This window comes from Etheostoma cragini, unplaced genomic scaffold, assembly GCF_013103735.1.
Source record: "Etheostoma cragini isolate CJK2018 unplaced genomic scaffold, CSU_Ecrag_1.0 ScbMSFa_259, whole genome shotgun sequence".
Lineage (NCBI taxonomy): Eukaryota > Metazoa > Chordata > Actinopteri > Perciformes > Percidae > Etheostoma > Etheostoma cragini.
Window position 1 is genome coordinate 1 of NW_023266767.1, and position 12,484 is coordinate 12,484.

The 12,484-nt window shown below is 43.0% G+C and overlaps 10 non-coding genes across 10 annotated transcripts; 7 read left to right on the forward strand and 3 right to left on the reverse strand.

Annotated features, from left to right (window-relative positions):
- Nucleotides 1-546: 546 nt before the first annotated feature.
- trnas-aga lies at nt 547-628 on the reverse strand. The gene has a single exon. It is a non-coding gene; the product is annotated as a tRNA-Ser (tRNA).
- Nucleotides 629-1,688: 1,060 nt separating this feature from the next.
- trnay-gua lies at nt 1,689-1,776 on the forward strand. The gene is given in 2 exon segments: nt 1,689-1,725; nt 1,741-1,776. It is a non-coding gene; the product is annotated as a tRNA-Tyr (tRNA).
- Nucleotides 1,777-2,980: 1,204 nt separating this feature from the next.
- Nucleotides 2,981-3,052, forward strand: trnaa-ugc. Its single transcript has one exon. It is a non-coding gene; the product is annotated as a tRNA-Ala (tRNA).
- A 1,635-nt stretch (nt 3,053-4,687) lies between these two features.
- Nucleotides 4,688-4,800, reverse strand: LOC117940460. The gene has a single exon (XR_004655765.1). It is a non-coding gene; the product is annotated as a U5 spliceosomal RNA (small nuclear RNA).
- Nucleotides 4,801-6,331: 1,531 nt separating this feature from the next.
- trnas-aga lies at nt 6,332-6,413 on the reverse strand. The gene has a single exon. It is a non-coding gene; the product is annotated as a tRNA-Ser (tRNA).
- Nucleotides 6,414-7,736: 1,323 nt separating this feature from the next.
- trnat-cgu lies at nt 7,737-7,809 on the forward strand. Its single transcript has one exon. It is a non-coding gene; the product is annotated as a tRNA-Thr (tRNA).
- A 1,432-nt stretch (nt 7,810-9,241) lies between these two features.
- Nucleotides 9,242-9,314, forward strand: trnat-ugu. Its single transcript has one exon. It is a non-coding gene; the product is annotated as a tRNA-Thr (tRNA).
- A 492-nt stretch (nt 9,315-9,806) lies between these two features.
- trnat-agu lies at nt 9,807-9,882 on the forward strand. Its single transcript has one exon. It is a non-coding gene; the product is annotated as a tRNA-Thr (tRNA).
- A 797-nt stretch (nt 9,883-10,679) lies between these two features.
- Nucleotides 10,680-10,761, forward strand: trnas-uga. The gene has a single exon. It is a non-coding gene; the product is annotated as a tRNA-Ser (tRNA).
- A 1,553-nt stretch (nt 10,762-12,314) lies between these two features.
- Nucleotides 12,315-12,388, forward strand: trnan-guu. The gene has a single exon. It is a non-coding gene; the product is annotated as a tRNA-Asn (tRNA).
- Nucleotides 12,389-12,484: the final 96 nt, after the last annotated feature.

Genomic DNA, 12,484 nt, shown 5'->3' on the forward strand with positions numbered 1-12,484 from the left:
CATACCGCTTAGTTTGTGTCCCAGGAGGTCTTAGTCTACCACTACGTTCTATGACCCTACAAGTCAGATTACTACAGGAGTCAATATCTTCTGCAGCTCTTTTAAAGCATCTACCATAATACCTGCTGGAGATGCCAGGTCCTCATACATGTAAAAAATGTGCTCTACCACTGAGCTACACCCCCTGAAGATTTTGGAATTCTTTTGACTTTTTTCTCATATATACTTAGACTTTATTTTATTTTTTTCTCTCTTAATCCTTTTGGGATTACTACCGCAAGGAAATTGAAATATCACTGAATAAAAGAAGAAACCTGGGTAAAACATGTAACGTTAATGTTGTATATGGCTTTAAAACCTGTAAATGCTACTGCGGTGGCTAGAAATCAAACCTGGACCCTGCACTGCTATGGTATAAGTCATAGTTGAAAAGTAACACATCTGTTGCCTTTCTGCTGGACAATACAACATTCAGTTCTTATTAGATAACACAGTATTGTTCATGAAAGCACATCTGCACTTGCTACCACTCTTAAAGAATGCCCTCGTTGCTGACAGGATTTGAACCTGCGCAGGGAGACCCCAATGGATTTCTAGTCCATCGCCTTAACCGCTCGGCCACAACAACCTGGAAGGCAGTGTTGTACCTGTTTGGACAAATGTTCATAAACTTTCTAATTGGTTAGTAGCAGTTACCAGACACGGGCAAAATTCAAATCGTAGTGCGCTGCCTGTGTTTGTGGATCCTCGTGGAGGTAGCGTGATTGATTGACATGTTCCCTTATTTGTACATAACAGATATCTAATGTTTTATCAAATTGGGTTGGGCAAGTAAGCTTTCTGGTTACTTCTTGACAAATAAAGCAGGTCCGTGACGTCCATCGCTTTCCACTTGCCGGCTGTGGCACATCTCCTTTGACCCTTGAGGTTCGTGGCGGCCACAACCATGTTTTCGATGTGCTGCGTCACTCGTTCTCCTTCTTCGTCTTGAACTTCAACGTCCACTTGGCGTTGGTAATCATCTTTGTCATTGTTGTCGTAGCAGCAGTAGTCTTTTTCTCTGCTGTGGGCGTGTATGTGTTGGTCCTCTTGTGACGCTGTACTGAAATGTTAAATTGCAGTTCTAGAACAATAGGTTGAAGTTTTAGAATTTGAACATGCATTGTCACCAGACTTTAGTTTGATCTGAGGAACAGGAGGTCAGCACAGGCCATGATTGTAGAATATAGGCAAATTTTAGTCTGGTAAATTACAGGGATTTTTCCTCTGGGATGGAACTGCTAATCTTGCGATTGACAGCCGGTCCACCCAAATACAGCCACCTGATACTGTGCAGAACTCAGGCATTACCACTCTCTAAAACACCACTGCCAAACGTGGGGCCTCGAACCCACGACCCTGTGGTTAAAAGTGTCATGCTCTACCAACTGAGCTAGCCAGGCAAATTTTTATAAGTTGCGTTCCCAAAAGGTTGCTCATAGTCCTATAAGGTTACATTGTAGTTCTAGAATGGTAAGCTGCAGTTCTAGAATGTTAGGTTGAAGTTCAAGAATGTTAAACTGCCATTCTACAATGTTAGCTTTCATTTCTAGAATGTTAAGCTGCAGTTCTAGAATTTTATGTTGAAGTTCTAGATAAAGATTGGTTAAGATGCCGTTCTAGAAAGTTAAAGTTTCATCCCTTCCTTTCCTTCGATAGCTCAGTTGGTAGAGCGGAGGACTGTAGAGGCATAAAGCTGAAATCCTTAGGTCGGTGGTTCAAATCTGGCTCGAAGGAGATGTTTTTTCCAGAGATTTCCCTTCAGAGATCAATAAAGTATTTCTGATTCTGATGTAGAGATGGATAGACGACCCAAAAGCATAATACTTCTTGTTGAGACATAACAAGAAACAAATCAAATCAACATTTATTTATATAGCACTTTACAATTACCAGCAGGTATCCAAAGTGCTTTAACAAAATGAGTAAAATCACAACATACAATAAAAAGAGGTGAGGTAGATATGAGCGCAGAAATCCTTTTACGACAGGCTTTACGTGAGATTCATGAAACGTTCGTATCACACGAATCACATCGGAAGAATGATCGTACATTTATAAATGCAGCAGCTGGAAAGCAACTTTATTTTGCCAATAAGAAGTGATAGTAGTATTTTGATGAATTTGCGTCACGTATGACACAAAGTGTTGCACTTGGGTCACAGTATTCCATGGTCAGGTCAACTAGGAAGGGAGAAAACAGAGCAGAGAAACATGCAAAGATTCTATTGGCCAGGTTTAGGCAAGACATAACAGAGTACTTTAGGTTTTGTCCAGAGTGTTAATTATCTGCTTGTTCCAAGAGAGACTTAAAAGCTCCCCTCATCAGTCTCCCCATTATGGACACACCTTTCAGTCGAATTGCCGTGGACCTACTTGGTCCCTTAGAGAGGAGTAGGGCAGGTCACCGCTACATCTTAGTGATATGTGATTAAGCAACACGTCACCCAGAGGCTTTTCCCCCAGAAACACCAAGGTTAGACAAGTGGCCAATAGTTTACTTCAACATTTTTCCCGGGTAGGGGTCCCCACAAATATCTCAACCGATCAGAAACCTAACTGAACATTGAAGGAGGTATACTCCCTGTTAGGGACCTAGGGCATTAAAACAACACCTAACATAGTTTGTGTCTTTATGAACAATATTGCTTTATCTCATAGGTACTGGAAGCCACCCGTCTGCACCAATGCATTTCTCAATGCCCAGATGTGTTACAAGATTTACAATGAGCGTTGTATTGTCTACCAGAAAGGCAACAGATGTGTTACTTTTTGACTGGATTTGTACCATAGCAGTGCAAGCATTTTGCCAAGGTTCAATTTCCAGCCACCGCCATGTTTTGAAACCATATACCCCATACATTTTTCACATTTCACCCAGGTTTCTGCTCTTATTCGATGATTTCAGAAAAAGTTTTTAAAAAACTCTTAAAACTTTCAGGGGGATGTAGCTCAGTGGTAGAGCGCATGCTTTGCATGTATGAGGCCCTGGGTTCAATCCCCGGCATCTCCAACAAGTGTTATTGTTTAGTCTGAAAAAGAGCTGCAAAAGCTCTTATTCCGAAAGACAAAAGTATTAAAAGGCAATCTCCTTGTGTTCATGGTAACTAAAGCAAAAATCAGTCTCATGACATTTCTCAGTGAACGTTGCGTTGTCCAGCGATGGTGGTGTAGTGTTGAGCATAGCTTCCTTCCAAGCAGTTGACCTGGGTTTGATTCCCAGCCATCTCAGCAGTTTTCATTGCTTTATTTGTGAAGATAAGCCAGAAAGGTTACTCGCCCAACCCGATTTGATGAAACATTAGATCTCTGTTATGGTACAAATAAGAGAGCATATCAATCAATCAATCAAGCTGCCTCCACGAGGAACCACAGACACAGGCAGTGCACTATAATTTGCACTTTGCCCGTTTCTGGTAACTACTACTAACCAGTTGAAAAGTTTATGAACATAGCAACAAGCAGCAGAAAGGCAACAGGTGTGTTACTTTTCAACTATGATTTAAATCATAGCAGTGCAAGCATTTTACCCAGGTTGGATTTCCGGCCACCACAGTTGCATTTACAGATTTTGAGCACTAGCTGTGCTGTGAGGACCTGCCATGCTGGTAAGTACGGGAACTGCAAGGAGCGCTGCACTCCAAGAGCAAATGCCTCACCAACTCAGACTTGGTGAAAACATTTTTAAAACATCTGGATAAAATTTGTTTAAATGAGAAGAGTAAATATATCTGCTACTTCACTCGTTATATTGTATTGTTCTGTTAAAACAGCTGTTATATGTGCTACTTAACGTGGATGATAGTTAAGAGTTCAAGGGGTCGCTACGCAACCGTCGTGTTAATTATAGCCACGTTTATTCATGCTAGCTTCGAGCTTCGGCTTACCTGGCGTCGGGCCAAAATATGTAACACTGTGTTCAAACACGTTTCTATTGTTACTACTTGTTCTCATGATTGTGCAATACTTTGTGGTTGTGTAGAAAACAAAGTAAGTAGTGTTAAATATTGTTATGTGTGCCGCTGTCGAGGCTTCTCTGTCAAGGCTTTGCTAGCTCGAACCGAACATAGCATCCGGTCCGGGGTTTTCACAAAAAAAGCTTCCAGCCGTTAAGTTAGTCGGATGCTTTAAAGTGAATTATAGATGACAGGAAGTGCCGTTTATGTTATCGGTAACTTAATGAAAGGCATAAGAAGTGTTTGAATCCTTATTCTCTGTTTACATTATTAGAGTTAGAGATATAATCATATTCTGACTATTGTTTATTTTATGTATGGTAATGTGTATTAGGGCTTAAGGAGGAATGAGTGTAGTCTTATGTTTCCTTTATTCATTTGTATTTGTTTCCCTCTTTATAGAAACCACACACACACACTCAGAATTACCCTCACAATTGAAGAGAGAGAAAATAAACAACCAGAATAAAAACTACCTCGCAGCTCTTTATTTCATACTCTGGAATAAGCGGCCTTAAGTGGTGTTCTGGCCGACACACCTTAGTGAACCTGGTGATAAACCCTGAACTAGCCCCTAGACTGAGCGTCTAACTATTATCTTCACTTCACCAGGTCCAAAATCACTTTTCTGGGTGGGATAAAATCAGCTGATCAGTCAAAGCAAAGGTAGGCAAAAGCAAGTACAAAAGGCTCGGCCTAACCGCAAAGCCCACCAAAAATAGTTTCAACTCATCTGGGTTCCAATCCAAGGAAGTCTTTAGTTAAAGGTAAAAGACTTGTGCGTTATGAAGAGAAACCAGAGTGAGTACTGCCGTCTGCTCGAGAGCAGCAGAAAACCCTAGTTGACCCAGTCCAAACCACCGCGGTAAGCCTCACTGGGTGTCCAAACTAAAATGATAAGAGGCAACTTGGTAGACTCCTTACTGATGTTCATACTCAGGACGCTCACATATAAGATAGTGGGAAGGTCTACCAAATGTTTAACTTAACACCCTTTAAGCTGTTGGAACCTTTGATTGCCCCAGGTTCCCAAACCTCCCCTCAAAATGTGAATCAAAAATGTTCCAGTCCCAGGGAATGAACAACGGAGCAGAGTGGCGCAGCGGAGGTGTGCTGGGCCCATAACCCAGAGGTCGATGGATTGAAATCTCTGCTAATTACCATGCTTTGTATCAGTATTAAGTCTATTTCCAGTCTGTTAATGTTAAACACAGCATCTGTTATTGTGTCTGAAGTGAAATGTCTCAACCTGCTGAAAAGTAAACTTGATGGCATGTCAAGTTCATTTCATCCCTAAAAATGGAAATTACAGTGCTCATACCTACCGTAACACCCATAAAACTGGAGAGTAATACAATACATATACTACAGTACAAGTACATAAAGACAGTCAAATAGAAACTGTAAAACATGTACATTTAAAGTGCTTGATGTGCTGTCTGATAGTCTGAGGTATAAAAGAGAGAGCATACCGCTTAGTTTGTGTCACAGGAGGTATTAGTCAACCACTACGTTCTATAACCCTACCAATCAGATTACCACAGGAGGTCTTAGTCTACCACTATGTTCTATAACCCAACCAGTCAGATTACCACAGGAGGTAATATCTTTTGCAGCTCTTTTAAAGAGTCTACCATAATACCTGCTGGAGATGCCAGGTCATCATACATGTAAAGCATGAGCTTTACCACTGAGCTACATCCACTGAAGACTTTCAGATGTTTTTGACTTTTCTGAGATAATATTAGACTTATCTTTATTAATCCTATGGCTTCAAAACTTGTAAATGCAACTGCAGTGGCTGGAAATCAAACCTGGGCAAAATGCTTGCACTGCTGCGGTATAAATCATAGTTGAAAAGTAACACACCTGTTGCCTTTCTGCTGGACAATACAACGTTCTCTGCAAATCTTGTAACAGACTGAAAGTAAACGCTAAGAGATACATTGGTGGAGACGGGTGGCTTCCAGTAACTATGAGGAAACACAAGTTTCTGCCAATTGGAAGGTTGGTGGTTCGATCCCCGCCCCTGCAGTCATTGTCGAAGTGTCGTTGGGCCAGACACTGAACCCCGAGTTGCCCCCGGTGCTGTGCATCGGAGTGTGAATGTGAGTGTTTATCTGATGAGCAGGTGGCACCTTGTACGGCAGCCCCGGCCACAGTGTATGAATGGTGAATGTTTCCTGTAGATGTAAAAGCGCTTTGAGTAGTTGTTAGGACTAGAAAAGCGCTAAATAAATATAGCACATTTACAATATTTTTCATGAAGGCACAACTACGATTTGATATACTGTGATGTGTCATTGGGGTGCTACCTTTCTTAAAAAAACACTTTTTGATGTCAGGAGGATTTGAACCTACGCGGGGAGACCCCAATGGATTTCTAGTCCATCGCCTTAACCACTCGGCCACAACAACCTGAAAACCAGCAATATACCTGTTTGGACTAATGTCCATAAACTTTCAAAATCTGTTGCCTTTCTGCTGCTTTCAGCTCTGTTCATAAACCTTTCAATTGGTTAGTAATCCCAGACACGGGCAAAGTGCAAATCGTAGTGCACTGGCTGTGTCTGTGGATCCTCGTGGAGGCAGCTTGGTTGGTTGATATGCTCCCTTATTTGTTTTGTATTTGTTGTTATTTGTACCATAACAGAGATCTAATGTTTTATCAAATCAGGTTGGGCAAGTAACCTTTCTGATTACTTCTTGATAAATAAAACAAGTATCATCACTTAAAGCAATGCAACACATCTGGGCATTGAGACTGATGTTTGCATTAAGTACCATAAATGCAGGGATGCACAACACTGTGCTATACAAATTTGCTCAAAGCCTTCTCAATTGCTGAGTAAAGCAGGACATGGTTGAAGTGCACATAGTTGTTGCACAGTTATTAAATTAACTTCCCACCTTGTTGCTATGCTTTAAATCATAATCGAAAAGTAACACACCTGCTGCCTTTCTGCTGGACAACACAACGCTCACTGCAAATATTGTAACACATCTGGGCATTAAGACGGAAAATAAATGTAAAGAGATGCATTGGTGGAGACGGGTGGCTTCCAGTATCTATGAGATTCTTTGTTGTCAGCAGGATTTGGACCATCGCGGGGATAACCCAGATAATAATTATTAAATATTCAAGAAAAACACTTGGTGGGTTCGGCACCTCGGACAGCACTAATAATGATGCAACTTCATTGGCTGTCGCCGAATGCCACCTATAGGCGACAGGCCCACTTTGGAAAGGAATGGAAGGATGGAGATGGGCCTGTAGTTGGTAAAGACGTCTGAGTCTAGGGTGTTTGTTTTTAGAAATTGAATGATAACAGCTGTTTTCAGTGTTGATGGAAGATGGCCTGCCTGGATGGGGGCTGGCATCTCTAACCCAATGGATGGTGGAGGCTTGGAGTAGAGCCGCTGCTCCTTTGAGTCGAAAGGAGCCAGTCGAGGTGGTTAGGGCATCGGGTAAGGATGCCTCCTGGGGGCCTCCGTAGAGAGCTGGTCCAGGCACGTCCAGCTGGGAGGAGGCATCGGGGAAGACCCAGGACTAGGTGAAGAGAGTACATCTCCAACCTGACCTGGGAACGCCTCGGGATCCCCCAGTCGGAGCTGGTTGCTGTGGCTCGGCAAAGGGAAGTTTGGGGTCCCCTGGTGGAGCTGCTGGACAAAGATAGATGGATGGAAGGAACCCTTTTCCCTAGCTCATTGTGTTCTTGCAAGACGGACTCAGCTGCAGGAGGCACTGTAGCTTAGTGGTTAAAGCGCCTGTCTCGTGAACAGGAGATCCTGGGTCCAAATCCCAGCAGTGCCTGGTTATCACTTGATGAAGTGTTTCCACATCGTTGCCAATACTTAACGTGTGCAACCTGATTTTTTAGATCACTAAAGTGACATGTAATGTTGTTTTGTACCATACCATTATATGTGTCCTTCCACCTACGCAACATCAACCGCCTCCGTCCCTCCCTTACCACTCACACTGCCTCCATCCTTATCCACAGCCTCATCACCTCCCGCCTTCACTACTGTGCCTCCCTACTTTTTGGCCTTCCTCAAAAATCCCTCCATAAACTTCAACTTCTTGAGAACTCAGCAGCTCGTGTCATCACCAGAACCCCGTCTTTTCATCACATAACCCCTGTCCTTCAGTAGCTCCATCGGGTTCCAGTTCAATTCAGAATACAATTTAAAATCCTTCTCCATACTTTCAAAGCCATCCATAACCTTGCTCCTCCATATCTATCAGAACTCCATCACATCGCCGTCCCCTCACGTTCCCTCACGTTCCCTCAGATCTTCCTCTTCTATCCACCTCACTGTCCCCCCAGCTTGACTTGTCACCATGGGGAACAGAGCCTTCAGCCGCTCTGCTCCCCAGCTCTGGAACTCACTCCCACCTGACGTCCGCAGTATAAACACTCTCCCCCTGTTCAAAACTAGACTAAAAACCCACCTGTTCCAGCTTGCTTATCTGTAAACAAACTGTTGCTGTTTTTGTTTTGTTTTTGTTTGTTTTGTTTTTTGTTTTTGTTTTATTTGTTTTGTTATAACTACTTAAACTTTTCTGTTCCCTGTATCCGTCTTTTATTTTCTGTAAAGCGACCATGAGTGTTCAGAAAGGCGCTGTTAAATAAAATGTATTATTATAATTATTATTATTAAAGCAAATAAAAGCCTTTTGTTGGAGGTGTTTTTGCAACTTTAGTGTGAAGTTTATAAAGTTTTTATTATCATGAATTTCAGTCTTACCTTGGAAGCTTAGGGCTCCTGCACACTGCTTGCATGGAGTGAGTGTGTCAGCTGAGGTTAGAATGCCTACCGTATTGGTCAATGCTGTTAACATGGGAGAAATAAAAAGTGACATGCCACATGGCAAACGCTATGTTTACTGTTGAGGAGGAATAAATTAGGACTGTGTTTTCCATGAAACATGGCCTGACCGGAGGGAGTGGTTAATGACCTTTGTGATGAGGGGACTTATGGCATGGAGGTTGGATTTTACCAGGGCTTTGGGGAAAGGGTCTCTCATTTCTCAAGGTCCTTGCATAGGACTTCTGTTGTTCTCGGTAGGCCTGGCTATGAACAGTGAGTCCTGAGGCGTCGCTCAAGGACACGTCCAGCTGTTTTCAGTTGCCGGAGTTCATAGGGGTCCCCTACTGGAGCTGCTGGACGAAGATGGATGGATGGAAGCAACCCTGTTCATTAGCTCATTGTATTCTTGCAGGACAGACTTATCTGTAGAAGGCGCTGTAGCTTAGTGGTTAAAGCGCCAGTCTTGTAAACAGGAGATCCTGGGTCCAAATCCCAGTAGTGCCTGGTTCTCACTTAATGAAGTGTATGCATATGATTTGTGATTCTTAACAAATGCAACAAAGTTACCCATTTGCCTGATTTTCCAGAGATGTGATGTTGTCTTATAACATTATATGTGGCTGAAAACAGTCTATACCAGTGGAGTGGAATGCTGGCTTTAATAGGTGCAGGTGGGCTGCACGCTGTTAGGTCAGCCATTTTGTGAATCACTGGTTTAGACTTCCACCGATGACACTCATCAAGTGTGCATGTGATGACGGATGGCCTCGCGCCCTCTCACCCATCTCACTCCGGACACCCATATCACCCCGGACACAAACTATTCCAGCTTCCCCCTCTCTGGTAGGCGCTACAGAGCACTTTATGCCAAAACCAACAGAGTCAAGAACAGTTTCTTCCCACAAGCCATCACTCAGATGAGACATTTGCACCGCTCTTCTATGGCTTCTGAATAAGAATGAGTTTGTTGTTTTGTTTGTGAGTAGTACTCAAGGGGATGCTGTGGCTTAACTGGTTTTAAAGTGCCTGTCTAGTAAACAGGAGATCCAGGGTTCAACTCCCTGCAGCACCTTGTTGTTGCGGTGATTACTTCTGTTGCATCCCATCATCATGTCTACCCAATCCCCATGCTACTCATTAAGCCCTGGTAGCAAATGAAAAAGCCATGTTACATTTACACAGAAACACTACATCAACACAGACTTAAGATGATACATGAAAACACATGAAATTCAGAGCAATGCAAGTTTAAGCTAGTTCATTCATCAGGTTTTGTGGTTCTGTTTATAGAAACTACATCCTGTTATATCGCGGGATCATACATGAATTCACGAGATCCCGTGGGTCCTTGTGACTTCAGTGGCCCATCAGGTGGGTTTTGATGGACTGCGGATCACAGAGCAAACACGAAGCGGAATGGATCCGCAGTTGGTGGAAGTCCGGGGTAAGGCCTCCTGCACACTGCCTGTGTGGCATGAGCATGGCATTTCTGTTGTGTGGCATTTTGTTGGTCTTTGCACACCAAAAATGTTTCTGTTGCGGCGCTGTTGCTGCTAGCCTTGTCTGTACACATGTATGTTTCTCATTGACATGAGATTCAATAACTTGTTAATTGGTAATCTGGACTGGTTTGGAAATTAATCAGATCATCTAAAGGGGGTGGATTAACCACCCACATTACACCTGAAATACCCTCAAGATTTGAATGATCCTTTGTAACTGAAATGCTTGGGAATCCCCATGAGTCATTCAGAACTGCCCAAGGTACTTGTGAGATAGGCTCTTTTTTGTCTAATTGATGGTAGCAACTGTAATGGAGTCTGTCAGGCCTCAGGGGTTCTCCGCTGTAAAAACAGAACATATTTTACAGCTGTGATGGCTGAGTGGTTAAGGCGTTGGATTTGAAATCCAATGGGGTCTCCCTGCGCAGGTTCAAACCCTGCTCACAAGGAGTACTAACTACAGAATAAATAGGAATACAGTAAAGCACTATCGCAAGGACAAATGTATACACTCTTAGTGGTGCATATAACATAAGTGCTAATAGGTAATCAGGCACCGTGGGGGATTTTGGACCCAGAATCTCCTGACAGGCATTTTAACCACCGAACTCCAGCGCCCTTTCTACAGGTTTACCTGTCATGCAAGAATACAATGAGCTAGTGAACAGGTTTCCAGCCATCCATCCATCCTGTCGAGCAGCTCCAGCAAGGGACTCCAAACTTCACTTTTCCGAGCAACTGGGGGATCCTAAGGCATTCCAAGCTGGACGTTCCTGGACCACCTCCCTAGGGAGATCTCGTGGGTCCTCGTGACTTCACCTGTCAGCCGCAGCCGCTCCGCACCAAATCCGGGACTGGTGGGTGTTGACGCGTGAGGCATTTCTGTTGCATGGCGTTTTCTTGGTCTTTGCACACCAGAAGCGTGTCTGACTAATCAAGAAGTAGTATATTTCATGTTAAACATATTTTCCCAGCACACCCTCTGTTTCCCCAAGCACTCTTTACCTAATACCCAATAATACAATACACAAATCCATCAATCTTTATTTCAAAAAGAATTCTATCCCATTGTTAGTACACGTGAGTGCCACTAGTCTAAAGCCTCCTGTCCACTATCTTGTCGGGATCATTTGGATGCAGCCTTTGCCCTTCACCAGGCGAGGTCGCTGTTACTGAAGCTTCTAGTAATGAACCCATTTTCAAACCAATTCCTCATAGTGGTTCAGTGCTTCACCAAAGCTTAATTTGCCCTTCACTATGAGCACCTAGTTTCTTGACTTTTTAATGCCTTATGTCTACTGTAAAAATGTAAATTGAGTTGAGCCATAATTCATTTTTGTTTAAACCTTTGCTTTTCCTACTGTGACATGTCAAAATGTCAAAAGGTGCATTGTTTGAAAGCCCATCTCTACACATCCGTGTTCCACTCCCACAGGTGGTTTCACACGAGCTAGTTGTCCCTTAAATTCACAGTTTATTTTTGTAGTTTATTGGTGTTTTTCTGTATTTAAAACAACTGAAATAATCTGTAAAGTTAACAGGAAAATGTATGTGCCCCAACTCCTGACCAGTCCCTGACCGGGAATCAAACCCGGGCCGCAGCGGTGAGAGAACCAAATCCTAGCCACTAGACCATCAGAGAGTCGCATCCAATAAACTTATTTTTGTAGATGTGAGTTTGCTTTTCACTTACTGGAATGACTCATATTGTTTTAGGCGAAAAAGCTGCCTGGCTAGAGCTTCAGAAGGCAGGACTTGACAGATTACACATCTGTCAAGTCAAAATATTTGAATTCAAAGTCAGAATCCAATCGACCTATTAGAAAAATACAATATCACGTCCAGCTTCTACATTTCCGCATGAGTCAGCTTCCACAATTTCTGAGAAAAAGAAAAAATAGCCTGATAAGCATACATGTGCAGCTCAACCTCAAAAAGCCCTAAAGCAAATGCTTGTGGCTTAAAGATCGAGCTCCCGCTCATAAAACATGAGACAGGCGCAGTCTCTGTGGCGCAATAGGTCAGCGCAGTCGGCTGTTAACCGAAAGGATGGTGGTTCAAGTCCACCCAGAGACGTTTGTTGCTTAAATAATTTGGAGGGAGCCTACTCTGGGGTTTGTCCTTGTGCAGAAGACCATAGAGCTGCCAAGAAACCACCAGCAAAATTACTGA